At 37.8% G+C, this 22,617-nt stretch overlaps 1 long non-coding RNA gene across 2 annotated transcripts in view; it reads right to left on the bottom strand.

Annotated features, from left to right (window-relative positions):
• Positions 1–3,534: 3,534 nt before the first annotated feature.
• The window catches only part of LOC111094249, a 95,188-nt gene continuing 76,105 nt past the window's right edge, over positions 3,535–22,617 (bottom strand). The window contains exons 4-5 of one of the 2 annotated variants that reach the window (XR_005384855.1): positions 4,634–4,680; positions 3,535–3,662 (exon numbers count right to left, since the gene is read on the bottom strand). This is a non-coding gene — a long non-coding RNA (uncharacterized LOC111094249). Of the gene's footprint in view, positions 3,663–4,633; positions 4,681–11,239; positions 11,299–12,844; positions 12,973–22,617 lie in introns of those variants that run through there. The other variant, XR_005384858.1, reaches the window with a different exon arrangement.

Here is a 22,617-nt window from a genome sequence, read left to right as displayed (position 1 = left end):
AATAGTATGGTTTTTACTTTTTTTTTTTTTGTACTGATATACATGAAAAGTATTGCCTTTCACATACTAAGAAATGTCTCTAAGGACAGTAACACTGAATGATAAACACATATATCTAAATAGTCTAAAGGAACTTTCAATAAGTATCATGTCAATAAAACTAAAGCATAATTCCAATTAAGGTAGTAAGAAATCACTTAAATAAGTGGCATTTATTAGTAGTAGCATAGAATAATGTTTTATCTTAAAAACTAATAACAATCTGCTGGATGAAATAGAATATATGACGGTTACTACAGTAGGTACCAAAAGTACAAAGAGGAATAACTCATGGTCCCTATATTTGAGGTGTGCTCTTTTAGTGGGATGTGGTAGGAAGGGGTTATCAGGACAACCATCACTAAGCCAGACCCTTGACCTCACCTATCCCATATCCCTGGTATTCTGACCCAATCTCCATTTCAGAACTATAGGAAAAACATGGGAATGATTATAGATTGTGAATTAATAGATTTAACGATCGTAAAGTGTTTCACTGCTTTGGAAACGCCAATACTTCAGATACTCAAGCTAAAAACCTGAAAGTCATCCTGGATTCCTCTCTGTCTTTCACATCACACATCTAATCCATCAGAAAAGCTTTAGCTCCAAAATATATCCCAGGAATCTGACTACTCTGCTATCACTTCAATCCAAACCACATCGTCTCCTGCCTGGAATATTGCAAAAGCCTCATTGCATGTCTTTCTGTTGCCGACCTTATTTACCCCACCCATGGTCTAGCCTCAACACAAAACCAGAGTAGATCCTTTTAAGCATAATTTACATTATGACAGTCTGGTGCCACAAATTCTGAAATGGCCTACTATTTCATGAAGAATAATAGACAAAAATCCCTGCAAAGGCCCAAAGTCCCCAATGACTGGCCCCATGACCCTCTCCTATCTCCCATACAATTGCCCCTCCTTTCAGTAACTTCACTCAGACTTCCTGGCCTCCTTGCTGCTCTGTGAACATGCCACATAGGCCCCTGCTTCCGTCTGGTACTCCTGCTCTTTCCTCTGCGGACCATTCTTCAAGGTAACTGCTTGGCCGGTTCTCCTGTCTCCTTTCAGTCTTTGCCCAAATGCCATTGTCAATAAAGCCTCTCCTGACCACTGTTTTTTCTTCTCCTTCCTTCTCCTTCTCCTCCTTCTCCTCCTCCTTCTTCTTAAGTTAGCTCTATGCCCAATGTAGGACTTGAACTCATGACCCTGAAACGAGCCAGCCTGGTGCCCGTCTCCTGATCACTCTTAATAAGAGCAACTGTCCCCTTTCCTCTGCTCTCCAGTACTTTTACTATAGCATTGACCTGCTTCTAACACACAATTTAATATACTCATTTGTTATATTTATTGCTTATCACTTAACTCCACACTTCTCCCTCCCCCAAACCCCATGAAGATAAGCTCCAAGAAGCTACCTTTTTTGTTGAATGCATCATCCTAGTACTTAGAACAGTGATGGCCAAATAAGGAGAAGCTCCGTAAACATTTGCTGAATCAATAAATGGATGATTTTTACTAACCCAAATATGCATATAAACAGAAATTCATGTCTATAAAACCACTTGGGATGGACAGAGAGGACATAAGCTAAAAAATCCTCTGAAGTCATAAAGTAAATTATATTCCAAGAGAACAGAATGCCCACAGAAACATTATCCATAGAACCTATAGTAGTGGGAGTCCAGAAAAAGTACGTAAGAAAGGCAGAGAAAATAGAAAACAGGATACCTGCCTTAGGTGACGGCTATGTCTGCTGGGACTGATGGTCCAACCTTCTGGTATTAATGTCTTCAGGCTACCTCCGGTTGAATGAATAAAAGCTTCCAACAGGCTCCTCTAAAAATAAGCAAACTCAGGGACACCTTCAATCTCCTCACCCCTAACCCCCACATGGGCTCTAAGCAAGGTCTCAGTGGAATTCTCCTCTTCCTAAAAAGAAACCCAGAGCTGTGTACCCAAAGCTGACACCTCCCTCCTGTCCAAATGAAGCCTGGAGCCTGCTTGCGGACACACAGCCAACACAAGCAAGCCGGCAGCAATCAAGTCAGCTACTCTACTTTCTCTCCCTCTTTCCTCCCTCATGTTCTATATGCCAAAGAGGTAAAGGGAGAAGAGATAGTGATAAAACTATTTAGAGAACCATTAAGCTACTTTTTTGCTTTCAGCTCTATCCATGCCTGTCTTTAGGGTAAAACTTCTCTACAGAAATAAAAGTCTTGGGATCCCTGGGTGGCGCAGCGGTTTGGCGCCTGCCTTTGACCCAGGGCGCGATCCTGGAGACCCGGGATCAAATCCCACGTCGGGTTCCCTGCATGGAGCCTGCTTCTTCCTCTGCCTGTGTCTCTGCCTCTCTCTCTCTCTCTCTCTCTCTCTCTGTGACTATCATAAAGAAATACATTTTAAAAAAAGAAATAAAAGTTTTGAGATAATATTCGAACTCCAATAAAGGTGCATGTCATGGAAAGAATACCCGAAGGTTCAAACTACTTCACCTCCAGAATCTGAAATTCTCTTTCTGACCCAGGCATCTTCTCTCTCACTTTTCTCTCTTCTTGCTTAAAATGGACAGGCCCCCCTGGAAGACAACACACCTCCCAACATTGTGCCCCCATTCTGCAGAAATACTACCCATTCTTCAGTACCTAGCTCCAATTCTAAATCCCTTAGGAAGACTGCAACATTTCACCTGTGTCCTTTTCCTGACATGTTCCTTGTCCCCTTCCCTTTTCAAATGCAGTACGTGTTCACTCGATACACTTTTCCATAAGAGACTTGAGTTTCTATTTTATCTCTGCATCACAGAAGCACACAGAGCATTATGATGGCCCTGAACTGGAGAGTTGTAGAGATCATTGAAGGCTCACAACCATGAAGGAGGGACATTTGGAAATGCATGAAAAAGATGGTTCCAAGAAGATAAAAAGGATCTCAAGTATCTTATAATGCCCTCATTTTTATTGCAGTGATGGCCTTTCATATTTAGAACCTAGTAGTTTTTTTCAAAAAAAATTTTTAAAAACTATATATCTGATTGTTGTTGCTGTTGCTATCTTGCTCTATCTTAGTAGTTCCTGGAGAAAAGAACAAAGGTCACGTTTAACCCAAAAAAATTCAGTTGACTTTTTCATCAAGAAACAAGAAAGTGAGTAGAATCAGTTTGTCTTTATGCGAGAGATCTCACAAGAGGAAGATAGGACTATTGCAGATACCTACGGTTCGCACTGCCAGGAATGAGTACCCCTCAATACAGGGAGAGTAAACTCTACACGAGTAAAAAAAAAGCCAAGGTTGGGCAGCCCGGATGGCCCAGTGGTTTAGCATCTGCCTTCAGCCCAGGGCGTGATTCTGGAGACTCGGGATCGAGTCCCACGTCGGGCTCCCTGCATGGAGCCTGCTTCTCCCTCTGCCTGTGTCTCTGCCTCTCTCTCTCTGTGTCTCTCATGAATAAATAAATAAAATCTTAAATAAAAAAAAAAAAGCCAAGGTGGTAGGTAACCCTATAATTTATTGTCCAAAGCAGGTCACTTTGAGAGTGAAAGAGGCACCATTAACAATTACAGCAGGCAGCAGGTAATAACGGGAACTGTCCCAGGCAAACTGGAGTGGATGACAACCCTACAAAAAAAAAAAAACAAGTCAGTGAACCTGAAACCTCAGGACACAGCAGGAGAGAATCTTCTGTAATTCTAAAACAGTTTTAGGTCGTTTAGAATAAATCTCCTGACAAAGCTGCCTACTGTAAGAGCCATTCAGCATTCCCACTGCCTCTAGAAGGCTCAGCGGGAAAGGATAAAGTGCTCACAACCTTATGTTGAGCAATCCAATCACCATGAAATTCGAGAGTGGAAGCTGCTAGAAGCCTTTACCATTCACCAAAATCCACTTCCCACACTGCTGTCTTCAATGGTTAGGATTAATAAGTAACCAGCGAGTCTCAGTACCTAGGAGTCTCTATCTTCTCTGCCATCCAGGCAGAGGTAACAACCAAGGGAGACAGGAGTAAGACCCTATTACCTACCACAACCAAATGAAGAAAAGAATCACAGAGAAACAAAATGTTGATGCTTGGAGGGACCTTAGAGACCATCTAGTCCGGGTTCCCAATTGATACGTGAGGTGACAAAGATGAGCAAGATTAAATAAAACATTTTATGTTACTAGAAGAAAAAAGAATTTTAATTCACTCCTTCCTTCATTCAACAAACATGTATTGAGTACTCCCACCACGTCACAGGATAAGCAGTGGGGGATAAAAAGATAAATAAGAGAGTCCTGCCTATGAGGACCACAGTTGAAATGTACTCATAATGATCACATTTCAAAAACTGATTATCTTGAAACTACTGTGTTAATACCACTTGTGAATTCCAGCCAAATGGCACAAAGAAAATGATTCTTTGTGGAGAATGTTGGTGAACATTGCCATTGTATGGCAACTTCGCTGAGAATCCTTGGGATGGCAAAATGTTTAATAAAACCCTCTTCCATTTGTTTTTTTCTATCCTTCTTATCCCACATTCATGTATCACCATATGTAAAGCAATGAGAATCAAACTGAAGCCTACAATTTTCTTGCATATACATACCATAAATATTGAAGCTCAGGGTGTACATTTCCAGATTTCCGAGAATCCTGCAGAAAACAAATCTAACTTAATTATACTCAGGTTTTTCTCTTCTATCTATAAAACAAATGAGCCTCTAACACCATACCATTTATTCATAGAATGTCATCATGTAGAGAGACGATCATTATATGAAATTAGTTTAATTAGTAGATCTTCCTAATTCAAACATTCTTTATAGAATTTATTGTAACAAATCATGGAGCATTCTGAACACTTTGTAAGAAAAGAGAATTTGGGGCTTAAATAAAACCAATACTTAGAAGAATGATTTCAACACGACCCAAATAAAACATTACTTAACCCACAAATATTTATTACACTCTTTCTTAGAGGGCATTTCAATTATTGAATAAGATGATTTACCATATCAATAAAGAATCAGGACCTAGCACCATACGAAGTCTTGTTGCTAAAGTCTTGTTGCCTAGAGTGTGATAATTTCCTTTTTTTTTTTTTTGAAGTTCATTTCTCAATATGGCTAAATTCAAATTTTAATCAACAGTTTTATTAGACTTCCATATTCAAAAAATAGAGATTCTCCTTTAATACTCATAAAAAATAAATGTTTTTGTTACATGTTAGCAGCTCAAAATATAATGTGTCATGAAAAAGATTGAAAATAATATGTACTTCTCCAATATTGTACTTTAGTATTCAATTGCGGTAATAAACTTGCACAGGCTCTCACACCCTTAAATATTTTCAACCTACATCAAGCATAATGGTTGGCATTATGTGAGTGTTAAATTAAGGAAGGATGAGGTGAGTGAAAATACATTCAGAAATCCTCATACCATTCCTGATTTAGTATGGTTTCTTGATGGTGTAAAAGGTATTCGAATATAGTCCAGTGCTAAAAACATCTGAGCTTCCTCTCGTTCATAGGAATAACAAGGCTTAAAAAACAAAAAGCAAGGGAAAAATTATTAATTAAAATATTAAGGATCAAGTCTAGATAATATGACTAAACATAGATGAAAACGCCCATAATTCTTGTTAGCAGAAGGGGCATCACAGACTGCAGAAGGTGAGAAAAATTTGAAACCATAAAACAACTTAAATGTTTTATTTCATGTCACAATCATACATTTAAAAGCTGACCAGCCTAGGGGGCACCTGGGTGGCTGTTAGTTGGCCTTTGGCTTAGGTCATGACCTCAGGGTCCTGGCATAGAGCCCCACGTCAGCTCCCTGCTCAGCAGAGTCTGCTGGTCCCTTTCCCTCTGCCCCTCCCAGACTTGTGCTCGCTCTCTCTCTCTCTCTCTCTCTCCCCCCCCAAATAAATAAACTCTTTAAAAAAAAAACGGGGGGGGGGGTGGTTAGCCACCTAGATTGAAACTCTAAAATATATTTAGCTTGACTTAGCACTAGTCTTCATGCAAAACATGGAGCCCAGTCATAGAATCAGGTTTGCCTCATACTTTCATGCCCAAATAGGAGGCAGAGTGTATGTAGCACCATGTTTATGAAGACAAGTTTTCATGTCATGCAATTTTGTGCAAGTTAATCCAAGTTTCTAAACCCCAGTTTCTCACTTCATAGATTTGTTGAAGGATAAAATGAAGCACAGTGTGTTAACTGTTTATAATTTTTCATTGTTACTATAAGTTTTATCCAGCATCACACTGGTAGGCAAAGTAATGGCCCCTCAAAGATGTCCTTCCCAATCTCTCACATTCGTAAATACATCACCTTACACAGCAAAAGGGGAATTAAGGTTACAAGTGGAATTAAAGTTGACAATCGGCTGACCTTAAAATAGGAAAGTCCTAGATTCTCTAGGTGGAATCAATGTAATCACAAAGGTCCTTAAAAATGGAGAAGGGAGGGAGGATGGACGGCGTCAGAGGGAGATGCGACTGTGGAAGAGTAGGCATAGAAATTCAATGTTTCTGGCTTTGAAAGTAAATGAAGGGGCCATGAGCCAAGAAATGTGGGCTGCATCTTGGAGGTGGAAAAAGGAAGGGCAAGGATTGTCCCCTAGAGCCTCCAGAAAGGAATGTAGCCCTGTCAGCATCTTGACTTCAGCCCAGTGAAACCAGTTATCAGACTCTTGTGAAGCCAGCCTAAACCAATTCCTTGTACTTGACCTAATGTTATTTTCTCATAAATTTTCTAAATGAAGCTTCTTTAAAAAATCAGCCAGAATTTAACACTATAAAGAGGCCACTAAATGGTGCTGGAACAACTGGATATGTACATGCAAAAAAAAAAAAAAGAATTTATGTAAGGACCTTACAACCCTCATAATAATTAACTCAGAATGGGTCACAGACCTACATGTAAAATGCAAAACTATAAAACTCCTAGAAGATAATATAGGAGAAAACCTAGATGACCCAGGTATGGTGATGATGCCTTTTCAGATACAACACCAAAGACACGATCCCTCAAAGAAATAATTGATAAGCTGGACTTCATTAAAATTCAGAACTTCTGCTCTGTGAAAGACAATGTCAGGAGAATGAAAACACCGGCCCCAGACTGAGAGAAAATATCTGCAAAAGACATTTCTGGTAAAGAACTATTATCCAGAATATACAAAGAATTTTTAAACTCCACAACAAGAGAACAAGCAATCCAATCAAAAAATGAATCAAAGACTTTGACGGGCTCCTCACCGAAGAAAACATCTAGATGGTGAACAAACATATGTCATATGTCATTATATGAACTTCTGGAAAAGACTGAAGTATGAAGCCAGTAAAAAAATAAAAAATTTAAAAAATTTAAAAAAAAATCAGTGGTTTCCAGGAGTCAAGAAGAAGGAAAGAGTGAATAAACTAAGCACAGAGGAAAAAATAAAAATAAAAAAAAATTTTTTAAAAACTAAGCACAGAGGGCTTGGGGGCAGTGAAACCGCTCTGTACGATACGATAATGATAAATACATGCCAATATAAATGTGTCTAAACCTATATACACACCAGAAGTGAACCCTAACGTCAACTACGGCCTTTGAGTGACAATGATGTGCTCATCAGCTGTAACAAATGCAGCACTCTGGTGAGGAATGTTGATAATTGGAGGCTCAGCCTAAGTCGAGGGAAACAGCAAATGGGAATTTTCTATATATGCTGCTCAATTTTCGTGTGTTCTTTTTCCTCAGTTTATTTACGTCATTATGTAATAAACTACTAAATAGGCTCAATAATGCCTCTGTGTATAAGAAAGTTTGGGAAGTATTAATGTTTTTCTGTTTCACAGAAATTCTAATTTCTAGTAGAGTATGTGAATGACAATTCTATAGGGATCTAGATTTCTACCCATAACAGTGTTTCAGTGTGAGAGCCTCAACAATTTCCATCACGGCAATTCAACACTTTTGCTCTTAAAAAAAAAAAATCATTATAATCAGTTCATAGTAAGATATGAAGGAACAGCCAGAGGCAAGGAAAAGTGCATGGCTCTCAAAAATAACTTTAAGGAGAATTCCATACAACATTCTCTCCTAGGTTTTTGTCTGATTAGTACCAGAGATCTATGATAAAAAAAAAAAAAAGCAACATCTCTCATCCAATTCCTCCCCTCCTACAGACACTCTCCAAGGATAATATCTCTTAACTTTTCCTGTTTCTAGGGGTTTTGCTGGTTGTTTCTTTTCATTATTTTGACTTATTAACTTTAGACAGTATCTATTAACTGCCATCATAAGAAATGTGAGAATGGAGTTCATTTACTTTGTTCCCTCCTCCCCTTCTCTTCCCAGTGTTATATATTTATATTGTTATTTTTAGCTTTTATATGGGTTAACCATTAACTATAAATAACATACCAAACACATACTTCTCATTACATTGACTTTCCACAGGGCCTCTTGAACACACTTTGTAACATAAGCACATTAACACTGAACAATTTTTTTTCTGCTTCTCATTCGACTGATTCTAAAAGATGAAAATCAATAAACACAATCGTAATGATTATGTAAATTTGCTCTACTATGAAATATATTCCCCTTTCTACAGGTTTCATTACATGAAATATATATATATATATATATATATATATATATATATATATCCTAGAAGAATCAATTCAACAAACATTTATTTAGCATTTATCACATGCAAGTCAGTACCAGTTAAGGGCAGGAAAGAGGAATACATGTATTCCTACACAAAAATAATGATTCAAGCAGATAGTTATGAGATCTGGAAAGTATTCAGTATGCTGTGAATGCTGATTCACATCCCTTTTTTAAAAGTAATTGGAACTTTCATTATTAGAATGATTTAGTCATGCAACAAATATTCAAGTGTCTGCTATGTATCAGGCACTGCGGAGGGCACTCAAGAAACACTGATGAGCCAAAATGAGCATGACATTGTGAAGGCTCTAAGGAAAGCTATGCTGTAAAAACTTAATAGAAGTGGACCTGATTTAGTCTTGGGAGAGCAAAGATAAGCCTGGGAATATGACAATTGTGATGAGATTTAAAGGAAATGAAAATTAGAGTATGTAGAGAGAGAAGCAGGAGAAAGGCATAGAAGGGAGCATCCTGAGCAGAGCAAATGACATGCCCAAGCCCTTGGTCTTGCCCTTTAGAGAAACAGAAAGGAAGCCAAGTGGAACCCAGAACACAGGTAAAATGCAAATTGTTTAATGCCTATTATGATAATGTAGGCTGTTTAATGCTTGGTAGATTATATATCTATGTGTGATTAAAATATTTATTATGTATGTAGCTTTACAGTTATGTGTGTATATATACATAATTCATACAATAATATAACTTTAAAAGGATATATTATCATAAAAAGTAATTTTTGTATTTATTCCTAAATAGAGTACACATACAATAATATAATGACATATTCCTATATATTATATGTATAATAATACAATTTTAAGTTGACTACCAATTCTTCTTATGGATTGCTAAAATAAAAAATCCTTTCTCTACCAGAATAATCATATAAGCAGACTCTGAGAATCTCTGTCTCCCTTCATGCATAAGATTTAAGTTGCTTCTTCCAAAAGTTTTTCAGCCACATGTTTATTGTAGCAGGAAAGATAGATGTGATTTATGTAACAGCCACACTAATGAAATTACTCTCTGCTTTGCAGTTCTTGCTACTCTTTTTTTCACCCCTCCCCTTTGTTTTTCAAACCATTGAATGTTCTTATAAACTTTGTAGCTTCTGTATGGCCCATTTCCTAGAACAGTATTTTTCCAACAGTAGTTTGGACTCATTAATGAAGTCAATTAAGTGGATCGATTTTTTTTAACGTAATAGAATAGAATCAAACCAAAAAAAAAACATTAGAGTGCATTACACATACTAATGGAAAGTGTTGTTTCTGAAGATTTTGTTTTAGTCATACACACACATGTCAAGGGTCAATATGGAAAATGCATTTCTTGGTTATCGTCAAAGTCAAACACACAAGCGAAACACTCTTCTAGAAATCGTATGCTTAAAAAAAAGTCAGTAACACTGCCAAGGGAGTATTTTTCCCCAAAGTATATATGGTTGAGTCTGTTTGCAATAGAAACTGCTTCATCATCATCATCATCATCAAGTGTTGGAAAATCCAGTCTCCTGAGTGTGGAAATGCAGTCTTTCCGCACCCCACTGGGCCACTTCAGAATCACCCTTGGGCCTGGAACACTTCCTTACCAAGAAATAGAGTCCTCACAACAGGTGCCAGGCTTACCCCCAACTGTGGTGGGATTATCCTTGCCTGTGTCAGCTCGATGTGCATTCGTTTGTTCTGCTTAAGCGCATGAGTCGATTCCCTAACGCAGGTCCCTGCCTTCTGTAACTCAGACCCCACAGGGGAGCGGTCAGGGGACTTCAACTACAGCAGGAAGTGGAGTGTGCAGGCTACCCTGCCCGCATTGGCCGGCTGCAGAGTGGTTCTCCTGGTCGTGGGGGACCCACATATTGCAAAGGCTAAATACTAGCGCTTTCTCTCCTCTTGCTAAGCCACTCGAGCCTCGTAGGTGTGTTGTCTGTTCTCAGCAACCTCAAATCATGCACTGGTTTCTTCCCTGCCTCTTTACCTTGGCTGCACAGCCTGGCCACCCAGTGGATGGTGAAACATCAAGCACACTGTCAAGTAAGATTTAGTAAATGATGATTACATTTGTAGAATCCAGACAGAATTGAGCCTTGCTAAAACAGAATTCCATCAATTCCATAAAGGGTTCCTGATGGTATCCAACATCTGACTCTCGACTACAATAGGTGGATAGGGTTCATCAGATCAAATAATTACCTATAATAATACCTAAAGCAGTTAGTTAATTTACTATAGAACTGCAAAAGTTGAATCGCATTCAATGATTTACCCTTTAATATTCATATACAATAAAATATAAAGAATATACAATAGTTCTCATGTCAGACTTCAATTTTTTTTTTGTCAGACTCCAATTTGGACTCACTAAGAAACTGTCAATAACCTCTAATGTGTGTGGTAAAGGAAATAGTTCTGATCAATTTTCAGTCCTCTTATCCATGTCCTACGTTGGAGAAGTTTCTGAAGTGGTAAGACTTTATTCAAGTGATGAACACTATTTGTTGAACACCTACTGTATCAATCAGGGATGCACCTTTCTTGGCCTGATGAAAGTGTGCCAGCAACCAAGGGGTATACTTAATTCAAATCTGTGCATCTGAAGTGAGAAAAAATATATATGAAAATAACAATTACATTGCTTCCAGCCTCAAGAATTTTAAAAATTAGTAAAAATTCATAAAGGAGGAGAATTTAAGTACAGAATTCAGCAGTACGAAAAATTGATTGTAGGGAAATGTGCTAGGTGAGAAAAATAAAAAGGAATATTCAAGTTTCCATAGTAATGAATTTTTTTCCCAAAGGTTTATATCAGCAAATATTTAATGTGTCCTACTTATAGGATTGTTGTTTACCAAATGTCTGTGCTTACAACACTCTAAAATTGGTATTCTTTTTGTGAAAATAACAGTTATTTAAATATATCAGAATCTAAATCCGAAGACTGTAAGGGGAAAAATTATCACCTAAGAAGCTGGGTGAGTGCGTTTTGAAAACTCATAGTCATCCCTTCAGGAAGAAGCAGGATAATTTAACTGGAAAGGATGATGGTTGAAGGGGAGATCAATATGTAATTTTAGCTAGATCGCTTCCCTATTGTCCTTTGGGCCAGTGCCAAAGAAACTCTCTGCCTATCTTGGGACAATGGGTCAAACCAGAAACACTGCTTTGCACCTGAAAGAGAAAATGAAGCAGGTCCAGACAGTATGCTGAGACACTCAGAGATTCCATTAGAGTGTCAGTCATGAATAAGGTGAGATGCAATTTCTGTGGCTATGAGATAGTTTCACCAACACCAAGTCTCCCTGGGCAACTTCATTGATGCATTTATGATGAAACTTCTCATTTTCTGTTATGTTTTCTCTCTTGGACCTTAAAGTAAATTCATCTTTTATCAGTTCCACACTTCATTGAGTGTCATGATTTGGAAAAGATAATAAAATACTGGCTGGTGCTGCCCCCAGAGAGGACAATGAACCTGGCTTCATTTCAGGAGACTGTACTTATGGGAATTGATTTACCTGCCAAGACAACTGTCTATAAAGAAAAGGATTATCTTGAAGCAAAGCAGAGCCGGAAAATTAGGAGCTGTTGTCTTAATGTAGACACTGTCCACAAAGACTGGGAGGAAGAAAAGCCAGGTAGTATAGTCAAATTCAGAGAAGCAAGGTGACTAATTATTGTCATTAATTGATCTATTTTTATTTTAAAATATTTTTCAGTGTTAATTTTATCCTCCGTCTCTAGGCAATAGCATTTACGTTATTTAAAATCTCATAGATTCTCTGTAGAGAAAAATAACACTTAAAAAATAAGCCTCCTCGAGATCATGGTTCAAATTACTAGAATGTGTGTGTGTGTGTGTGTGTCTGAGAGAGAGAGAGAGAGAGAGAGAGAGAGAGAGAGAGAAAACAAGGGACAGGCACATTATTATCTAAAATCTTAACCACCAATGTAATGGCACCTTTGACCTTGGAACATACTTCAAGTCCAAAACTTTTAGCACTAGCACTACAGTGATTCCCCTCTTGTTTCAACTTGTTCCCATCCCCACTCTGCCCATCAAAAAATTAATAATGGCTTCTTATTTTTTGAGAAAAGTTTTGCAAATCAAGACATTTTGATTGAGAGTCAATGATTTTTACCTCTATTTAGAAAAATATTAGGAGAATGTAGTAGAAACAAAACTACACAGCTTAAATTGGAACTGGTCGGCCCCATCGATCTATCCATCAAGTTCAATGTTTATGAAGTCAGCTATCTTCAGAAGACTCTACAATGGAGATACAGTTATTATAGCTATTTCTTCTGATTTATTTTTACTTAACATTAAAATCTTCCAAATATCATGACTGTCTCTGAATGCATATCCCAAACAGACCTTTGTAGCTAATAAATGAATCCAGAAGGTTAAATTCCTAAGTAATAAAAAAATTTTATTTCCCTCAGGTAACTTGTTCAGAGGACATTGTTGGTTACACCTGTTTTCCCTTTCCTAATTTCTGGTATCTGTTCACATACCCCTCTCTGACCATATAGTTCACGAGCTATATCAGATCACACTCACAATTTCAGAAATGGCCCTGAGTGGTCCGACATAATCAAGTTTCCTTGCCATCACTGGTTCAGGAAAGTAGGCCTACCCCAATCAGCCCACGGCATTCCTTTGGTTGCAAGTTATGGATCAAATGATTAGGCCAGTACAGTGTGAGTGGAAATTCACTAGACAAAATGGAAATGAAGATTCCCTGTCTTGAGAGAAAGGCAGAAAAGACAACCTACATATGTCGTTGTAAATGGATATGAGGCCTAGTACTGCTGCTGCCATCTTGTGATAAGACTGAGATGAAATCAACACAAAAAGAATAAAAATGACAAGAACATCTCAACCCATCAGACCAAGTTCTGGTTAAATCAAACAGATCCCTGTGTAGGGATATTTTCTGTTTCTTGAGGGCCACTTTGAATTGGGTTTTCCATTCTTAAAATTATTCCACACTTAAAATACTCTAACAAATACAATTAATAGGGTTCTCTTTCATAATTAAGACAATAAAATAACTCATCATGTTTCACTTTTTGCTACCAGGAATTTAGACTCAAATTTGAAATTCAGTCGCAAAAAAAAATCACATAAGCCATGTGGCCTATGTTTTTTAGTCACATTTTTAAAATGTCAAGGGGCTTGGGGGCGGTTGTTTGTTTTAGTTTCAACTTTTATTTAAATTCCAGTTACTTAACATATAGTATGATATTAGTTTCAGGAGTAGAATTTAGTGATTCATCACTTACATACAATACCCAGTGCTCATCACAAGTGCCCTCCTTGATCTCCATCACCCATTTTGCCCACGCCCCACCCACCTCCCCTCCAGCAATCCTCAGTTTGTTCTTTATAGTTAAGAGTCCATTCTATGGCTTGCCTCTCTCTTTTTTTCTCCTATGTTCATCTGGTCTGTTTCTTAAATTCCACATATGATTTAAATCATATGATATTTGTCTTTCTCTAACTTATTTTGCTTAGCATAATACTCTCTAGCTCCATCCACATTGCTGTAAATGGCAAGATTTCATTCTTTTTTATGGGTGAGTAATATTCTATTTTTTATATACACCACTTCTTCTTTATCCATTCATCACTAAATGGACATTTGGACTCTTTCCATAGTTTGGCTATTGCTGATAATGCTGCTATAAACATCAGGGTACATGTAACCCTTCAAATCAGTATTTTTATATCCTTTGGGTAAATACCTAGTAGTGTAATTGCTGGGTTGTAGGATAGTTCTATTTTTAACTGTTTGAGGAACCTCTACACCGTTTTCCAGAGCGGCTGCACCAGTTTCCTTTCCACTAACAGTGTAAAAGTTTCCTCTTTCTCCATCTTCACCTGTTGTCTTCCGTGTTGTTAATTTTAGCCATTCTTACAGGTATGAGGTGCTATCTCATTGCAATTTGGATTTGTATTTCCCTGATGACAAGTGATGTTGAGCATCTTTTTCATGTGTCTGTTGGCCATCTGTATGTCTTCTTTGAAAAATGTCTATTCAGGTCTTCTGCCCATTTTTAATTTCGATTATTTGGGGGTTTTTTGGTGTTGAGTTTTATAAGTTCTTTATATATTTTGGATACTAGCCCTTTATCACGTCATTTGAAACCATTCCAAAGGTTGCCTTCAAAAAAAATAGATAAATGAAAAAAATAAAAGGTCACATTTTCCCATCGGTCTTTCTACTTTTTTCTTGTCATAGTTATTATATTCACACATACCAACTTTTCTTTTTCCTTTTTAATTGTTACAATAAACCACCAGATTACTTGCAGAAGAAGCCAAAGTGTAAAGAAATTAACAAAGTAAAATAAAATTAATTAGCCCAAAATAAGTGGAACTTTTTCAGAAGGCCCACAGTACAAAAACAAGCAAGGAAAATTAAAGAAACAATTAAAGGTATTTTATAAATTGGAAACTTTTTATTGAAGAAAGTGATCTTCTGTTCATTTTCCAGATAAATGGAATTCATTGTTGTATTTTTATGTAATCAACCAGAAGAAACAGGAATTGGTTTTATATAATTTTTGATGATCTAAATAGAATTCAAATTGCAAAGTAACAGAATTGATAGCCTAAGAATTATTGCAAAGTGCCTCGTGTTATGCAGCTCATTTTATTTGTTCTGACTCAGACCATTTCACTTCACTAATCTAATTAATTTGTACTAAAATATGTCACCCCTACTGCATTAAATTTTACATTAAAATTGTTTGACTGCTTGCCAAAGAATGTTTTCCTCTAGAATTGGGTTTGTGGAATCCATGCACGTTGCCTATTACATATTTTTCACCATTTTGATAAGCATTTGCTTTCTTTTCATAAGTATCCATAGCATGAAGATCACAGTACATTTCACTTCTGAAAATACTATTAAATATTTGATGAGAGTATTACAAACACAATTTAAATATATATAATGTAAGGTAAGCCTGATGGAAAAGCAATCAATCCTGCTTCGTTTCATCTCTCTTTCTTTATAATTATAAACTCAAATTGTATTTCTACAGGACCTAACCCTTAAAAAACAAGGCAGACTGTCAACCAGACAGAAGCGAAATGCTTGTTAATCGATGTTAACTCTAGTAATTATGGTTTCCTAAAAAAAAAAAAAAAAAAACTTAATGGAGAAACTATTTTGATGATTTGGGGTACATTAATGGCTTACAAATCACCAAATGGCTGAGTTCATTTTAGGAATACAAAACAGCACACATAAGAAGGGGAGGAAAAAGACCTTCCTCCCTCCTGAGAGTACCAACTCTCACCATTAGAGCTCCTTTTTCATTGCATATCACGTTCATCACAGACTCTTGGGATGATCACTTAAATCTCTAGTTCTCTTGGTATCATGAAAGCCAGTTCTGATAGGAGAAGAAAGCAGTAGGGAGGGATTGGACAGCAAAATGGAAACATCATCATCTTTGCCTATTTCCTCATTTAGCGGAGCCCAGCTAACAGGGGCACAAGCACAGGTCAGTGCCGGCGATTTCAGCCCATCTGAAGCCTCAACGACCAAGCAGACTACAGAGCTTCCAGGCAACCTTACTGACCTGTCACTGCTCTGTCTGTAGCACTCATTGTAAATGATATATTTGTTATATGGTTATATTAAATCATTTGCGAATCGGAACTCATGGAAAGTTTCTTATGTAATAATTTAAAAGCACATGCCAATTATAAATACAAAGTTAAACATTTTCAAGATCTGCAACCCTTATCAAAATATGTCTAGACATGCCTTTTATTTAAGGACAACCATATATTTGAGTGTGTACCTTCATGAGCATAAATTGGGTAGAACTACAAAGGGAACTAAGAGATTTGTTTTTGCTTATTAATTAATCAAATACTTATTTAAGCACCTATGCTTTTTCTGGACACTTCTGACCACTGTGGACATTCCCACCCCATTTTTCATCACCAGGATGCTCTTGAATACTTCACAGAAAGCTTATGTGGGAGCTCCTGAGGAAGGCTATTGCTGTAAGGGACTAGAAGTGTGGGTGTGAGCAAATCACAACATACACCCACATATAAAGTCTTCCTGCAGGCCGAAAGGCAAATGTCTCTATAAACAGATTATTTTTAAACTTAAATGATTTAAACAAAGCAAATAATGTAAGACTCTAAGAGCAGGGCAAAGTTCAGAATCTCAGACCTCCAGACCTGAAACCAAAAGCCTCAAATCAGGTTTCTTATGGAAATAAGAATGCAGGAGAAGCTATTCCCTCTATGCTCTATGCCCCGAAGCAGGATTCCCTCACTCCCATTTCCATAAGGACCCACAGACCTCTGGCCTCAGAAACAGTTGCCCTATATTAGTTTGTGGTTTGAAGATTGCAGATAACTTTCTAATTATCATAGTATTTACATGTAGCATTCGTTTACCCATTTTCTTGCTCCCATTTTTCGGTGTTGGATTCATCACAATAGCTATTCATTGTTTAATAAAGCAAATAAAAATATTTTAAACTGATAAGAACTTTCAAACTCCAGCAGAGCAGAGATGATGCTCTGTGACTGGCTGTGAATTCATGCATATGGATAGTCATAGAAACTGGTGATTTCAGTTGTTCTTTTTAGTGTGTATGCTCTTGCAGAGGGATAAATGCTGACACGCACCCACCCACCCACCCCCCGCCCCCAAAAAAGCTACATAGGAACTATAAGACCTAAGAATGAATGTGTGCTTTATTCTTGTCTTGTAATTCCTTCCAATCTGGCCCGAAATCCCTAACAATGACTTTAAAAGCTTTCGAGAAAAATACAAGAATATTGACAACTTTCTGAAATGCTGCCCTCAGAGTCCACGCCATCGATTGCTTATTCCCCAGCCCTATGCAGCTATAATCACAGAATGTCACAGAAAGCAGGATTGACTTCTGAGTCAGACGGCCCTGGATTAGTATTCCAGCACAGCATCCTTGCTGCACCGCGTATCCATTGCTAGCCTCAGCCACCTCATCTATGAAATGGAGATTCTAGAAGCACCCATCATAGGGCTGCTGGCAGCTTCATTGCAGGAACAACGCATGTCCAGCAGCAGTGTCCACGCAGCCAGTGCTCAGCGCGTCAGCTCCTCCCTCCACGCCCCTTCTGCAAACCCTCCAGTATTGCCAACCAGGGCAAGACATGGGCAGGTGGAGATGGGATTCGTAATTACAGTTGCCATACTGTTAACATCACAATTGCCTACGTAAATCCTGGGCCTCTGCAAACCCACCACATTGTAGCTTCCACCCAATTCCAGTTATCACCGTGGGGCTTTCTGCTTTTGTTCCGGCTGAGCACGCTTTCCCAGGTGAAAATGGAGCACTGTTTACTTCCTACAACTGACACTCATCCTACCTCTTGCCAATTATTTTTCTAAGGAGGCAGAGAAATTCACACCTCCCCCTGACATCCTTAAAGGATAGTGAGGGTCCTACTCCATATGAACAAATTGCCTGAAAACTTTGACTAATACTGCTGTCAAGAACTTCCTACCTTGCTCACCTATTGAGCTCCATGACTACCAGAAAATATAACATTTCTCTTAGAAACAGCATAATCTTAGTAACAACATTTACTATTACAAAATGCATCATTGAAATCTTGGGCTATGTTTATGGAAAGCCAAGCTATGAACAACTTAAATATATTGTGTTCCAAAAAGCCATACATAAGCTACTTATTTGGAACTCAAATGAATTTTTCCATAAATGTTATGTATTGAATTTAGTGCTTCTATCACACATAAACCACTGCAACCCAAGTTGTAATCTATCTGAGGCACAGAACCAGACATACTGATGTGCACAATTAGTCTCTATTCACATAATTTATCAGCCTGTAGGTCTAAAGTCACTCATTTGTTCAATACATGAATATGACTGCATTGCCTGCTGCTAAATGCCAGGCACCATTCTAGGTACTTCAAATACAATGACAAGACATGTTTATAGACTACTGGGCAAAAGAGATCATAAACAGGAGGTACTTCATAACTTCACATGTGGAAAAGTGCTACGAAAGAGTAAAAAAAAAAAACAGAAAAGGGGAAGGAGAATAATGGGGGTATGCTTGAAGAGATAGTCTTTCTGAGAAGGTGACAGATGGGCAGAGACTTAAAGTGTATGTGTAAGCAAAATGAATACCTGGGGAGAAGCATTCCAATCAGAAGGAACAGCAGTGCAAAGGCCCTTAACTGGACTGAGCTTAGAAGTCTCAAGGAAATGCAAGAAGGTCCAGCAGCTAAAGAGGCATAAGGAAGAGGTCAAGAGTAGGACATGAGGTCCAAGAAGGGCCTGGTCGGTAAGGCCTTGCAAGATTACTCTGGGGATCACTCTGGATTTTATTCAGAACATGTTGAGAAATCATTAGAGAACTGTAAGTAGAAGACTGACCTTTTTAAAGGACATTTCCAAAAGATCACTGCAGATGTCAAAAAGGGAAAAAATGCTAGGGCACAAGGGAGGAAGCATGGAGATTAGCTAGGAGGCCATTTCCATGGTCCACAGAGAGATATTGGTAGCTTAAACTACGGCAGAAATGCAGAACATAATGAGAAGTGATCAGATGAATGGAAGGGGCCCCATCAAATGGAAGAAGGGAAATTTATCAAGTAGGACTATCCTCTCCCTCGATATACATGTCCTCACAGTGGCCCTCAGTCCTCAAAGAAGCCTCTAGTAGATCTGAGTCCCCAAGTGTGTTATATATACCATATTGTGTCTTAATCCCACTTTAACTTCATCTAAGACCCAAACCAGCTCTAATTATAAAGGATTTCAACAGGAAAATCAAGCCTGGTTCTGATAGAGCACCCCAAGAACCCATGTCAGCCCCCCTCAGAGGTGAGAAGCACCAAGAGTCCCTGCTACCAGTGAATGTATTAACTTTATCTGCCTATGAGAAGGTGATTGTCTGCATCTCTTCCCCCTGGATTTATGTTCTGGAAATCCTTTGATCAAATCCCCCATTATGAGCCTGAAGCTCTCTGACCTCACCATACATTTACAATTTTTTTCTTTTGCAGAAAAAAATATATAGAAGTAACAGATTACGGCTGTTAACTCTTATACTCGACTTACTCCTGCCAGAAGATTGTGTGATGTTGTCAGAAAGAAATATTTGATTGCAAGGTCCAAAAAACAATATACAAATGGAAGACATTTTATTCAGAATCCTGAATTCAGACTCCTGAATTTTATTTTATTCAGACTCCTACAATAGAGGAGAGAGACTGAACTCAACTGTGTTGAAACAAGGTGGGAGAGTTTGGAGACCCTGGGGTAAAAGCAAGTAGAAAAATACTAGAGGAAGCTACGGAGGAGGGTGATTCAATCTGATTGTGTCATCATGTTTGCTGATTGGTGCTTATCAAAGTTAGGCTCCTACCCTTCTGGAGAGACTGGGAGGACGGGCACTATCTTCCTTGATGACTCCGTTCAAAGGGATGGCTCCCAGCTCCTTAAGAAAGACATTCCTGGGTTGTAGGAGATTCACATCTCACAGAAAAAAAAAGAGAAAGAATTTACAGTTGCAGGTTTCCTCAAGTAAATGCTCTAAGAAAAGGGAGGCCAGAGACCCATAGTCCAGAAGAAACCTGTCTGAGGTTGAGCCAAACTCGCGGGAACAGTAAGGCTGTCTCAGCGAAGACATCGATATTCAATGATTACAAGGTTCATAAGAGAAATCTTTGTCTCAAACGTTGCCAGCTTTCTGTTCATTGCTGCTTATCTTCCTAATTTGAAAAGTTCTCATTTGACATCAGCACATGAGTGCTATCGGCTCCCAGACAAGGTTATAGAGGCCCCAGAAACTGCTGGAGCAGACACCGCTTAGCTCTGGTAAAAAGAGCTCTGTCTGCATCCCAAAAGGCTAGGAAGTCAGAGTGGGTCAGACATGAAATTTCAAAAGATTTCCTAAGCAGAGATTGATAATTCTCTATGTCTTTGGGGTCCTGAAATTTATGCCTTATTGGTTTTTGTTTTGTTTTTTAAGTATTGAAAACCAAAGGTTTAGCCTTGAAAGAAAGTCAGCTCTGATCTGGGAAAGAGCCTAAAAGAGTCTTTTCTAGAACTCTGAACCTGAGAACAACATTGCCTCCTGAGAAACCAGGGATTCAGGGCATTCATACAAGATCAGGTAAATCAAATACTTATGAGAACTGCCTACTACATAGTGTCATAATTAAGAGACAGTTCTTAATTTTTTGTCAGTTTTTAAAAGATATGGACACTTTTATAACAGTGGTAAAATAACAAAATTGTAGAGATGGATATTAGACTATGTTAGATTATATTTAGATTAGTTGGAATGATAGATTATCCCATATTTAAGATATTTAATCTTTTTTAAAGATTAAAAAAGGTGGTGGCGATTACACAAAGCTACGTATTTGGTAAAACTGCATAAAGCTACACTGACACATGCATGCATACGTAACAAGTGAAATCTGAATAAATTCTATGGTCTGTACCAATGTCAAAGGCGGGGGTTTGCTACTATACTGCATCTTAAACAAGATGCTAATATTGGGGGAGGATGGGTAAAGGGTGCACAAGACCTCCCTACAAATTTTCTTGCAACTTCCTGTGAATCTGTCATTATTTCATAATAAAAAGTTAAAAGAGGGGCGCCTGGGTGACTCAGTCAGTTAAGCATCAGACTCTTGATTTTGATTCGGGTCATGATCTCAGGCTGGTGAGATGGAGCCTGGTGTCTGGCTCCACGCTCAGCAAGGAGTCTGCTGGAGAATCTCTCTCTTCTGCCTCGGCCCCTCCCCCTGCTTACATGTGCTCTCTCTCTCTCTCTCAAATAAATAAATAAATATTTTTTAAAAGTTTAAAATTAAATTTTAAAAAATCGTTAAAAGATACAAACTGGAGTGCCTCCAGAGGATGATGAAAATGATAAAAAACCAGATTATATTCAGTCTTGAAAAAGAAAGGAAGAGGAAGCACTAAAAACCTTACTTGAAGGACTGTCATACAAAAGTTGAGATTAGATTTGTTCTGGAAAGCTCCAAATTTTAGAGCTCAAAACAAAGTATCAAAGTTCAAGAGGCAGTTTTCAACTCAGTGCAAGGGAAAGGAAGGTTTTCTCACAATTAGAGTATTCTAAAATGAAAATGAAGTCTTAAAACGCCATACACTTTTTTTCACTGAATATATTCAATCAAACTTGGATGACTAAATTTCAAGAACATTGCTGGGGTAATTTCAGAATAAGGTTAGAAGATGAATTTTTCAGTGTTTTTCAAAAAAAAAAAAAAAAAAAAAAACATCTCCATGGCTATCTTCTCTGGCTGTGAGCGTTAGTATATATGACTATACCCACCTTATATATACCAGTCCATACTCCAATGGTTAAAAAAAATTAATAACTACAGGAGGAAATGTCATTTTCTGGTATTATTCAGAGAAATGCAAAGGTTGATCACTTATATTAAAACACACGTTAAAACAAAATATTTTCTAAAAGCTATTCAAAATAGGAAACATGATGAAATTTAGAAAAAAAGAAATAATATTGTAATGCTGCAATGTACAATGTCTAACATACACAAATTGGAACCAGGTTTTCAAAACCTAAATATATACCAAAAAAAATATCCCTTAGGTATTGAAAAACTATTTTCTAGTTCAAACTATATTACACCCAAGTTTGTTTTTATATGTTTTTCTACAATTAGAAGCACAATGTGTCAAATGCATGGTGACATCATGGAATGTTTAGGACAGAATGTCTAAGATAGAATGATCTAGCTGGTGAAAACTGAAGGACAAGTTACATAACTCCAGCCAGAATTTCCAGACCAGTGTTTTTATACTATACCTTGCTTGATCTAAATAAAAGACCCCGTGCAGCAACTGTGCTGCA

This window comes from Canis lupus, chromosome 36, assembly GCF_011100685.1.
Source record: "Canis lupus familiaris isolate Mischka breed German Shepherd chromosome 36, alternate assembly UU_Cfam_GSD_1.0, whole genome shotgun sequence".
Lineage (NCBI taxonomy): Eukaryota > Metazoa > Chordata > Mammalia > Carnivora > Canidae > Canis > Canis lupus.
The sequence above is the reverse complement of the archived record's forward strand: the minus strand, read 5'-3'. Positions and strand labels throughout refer to the sequence as shown.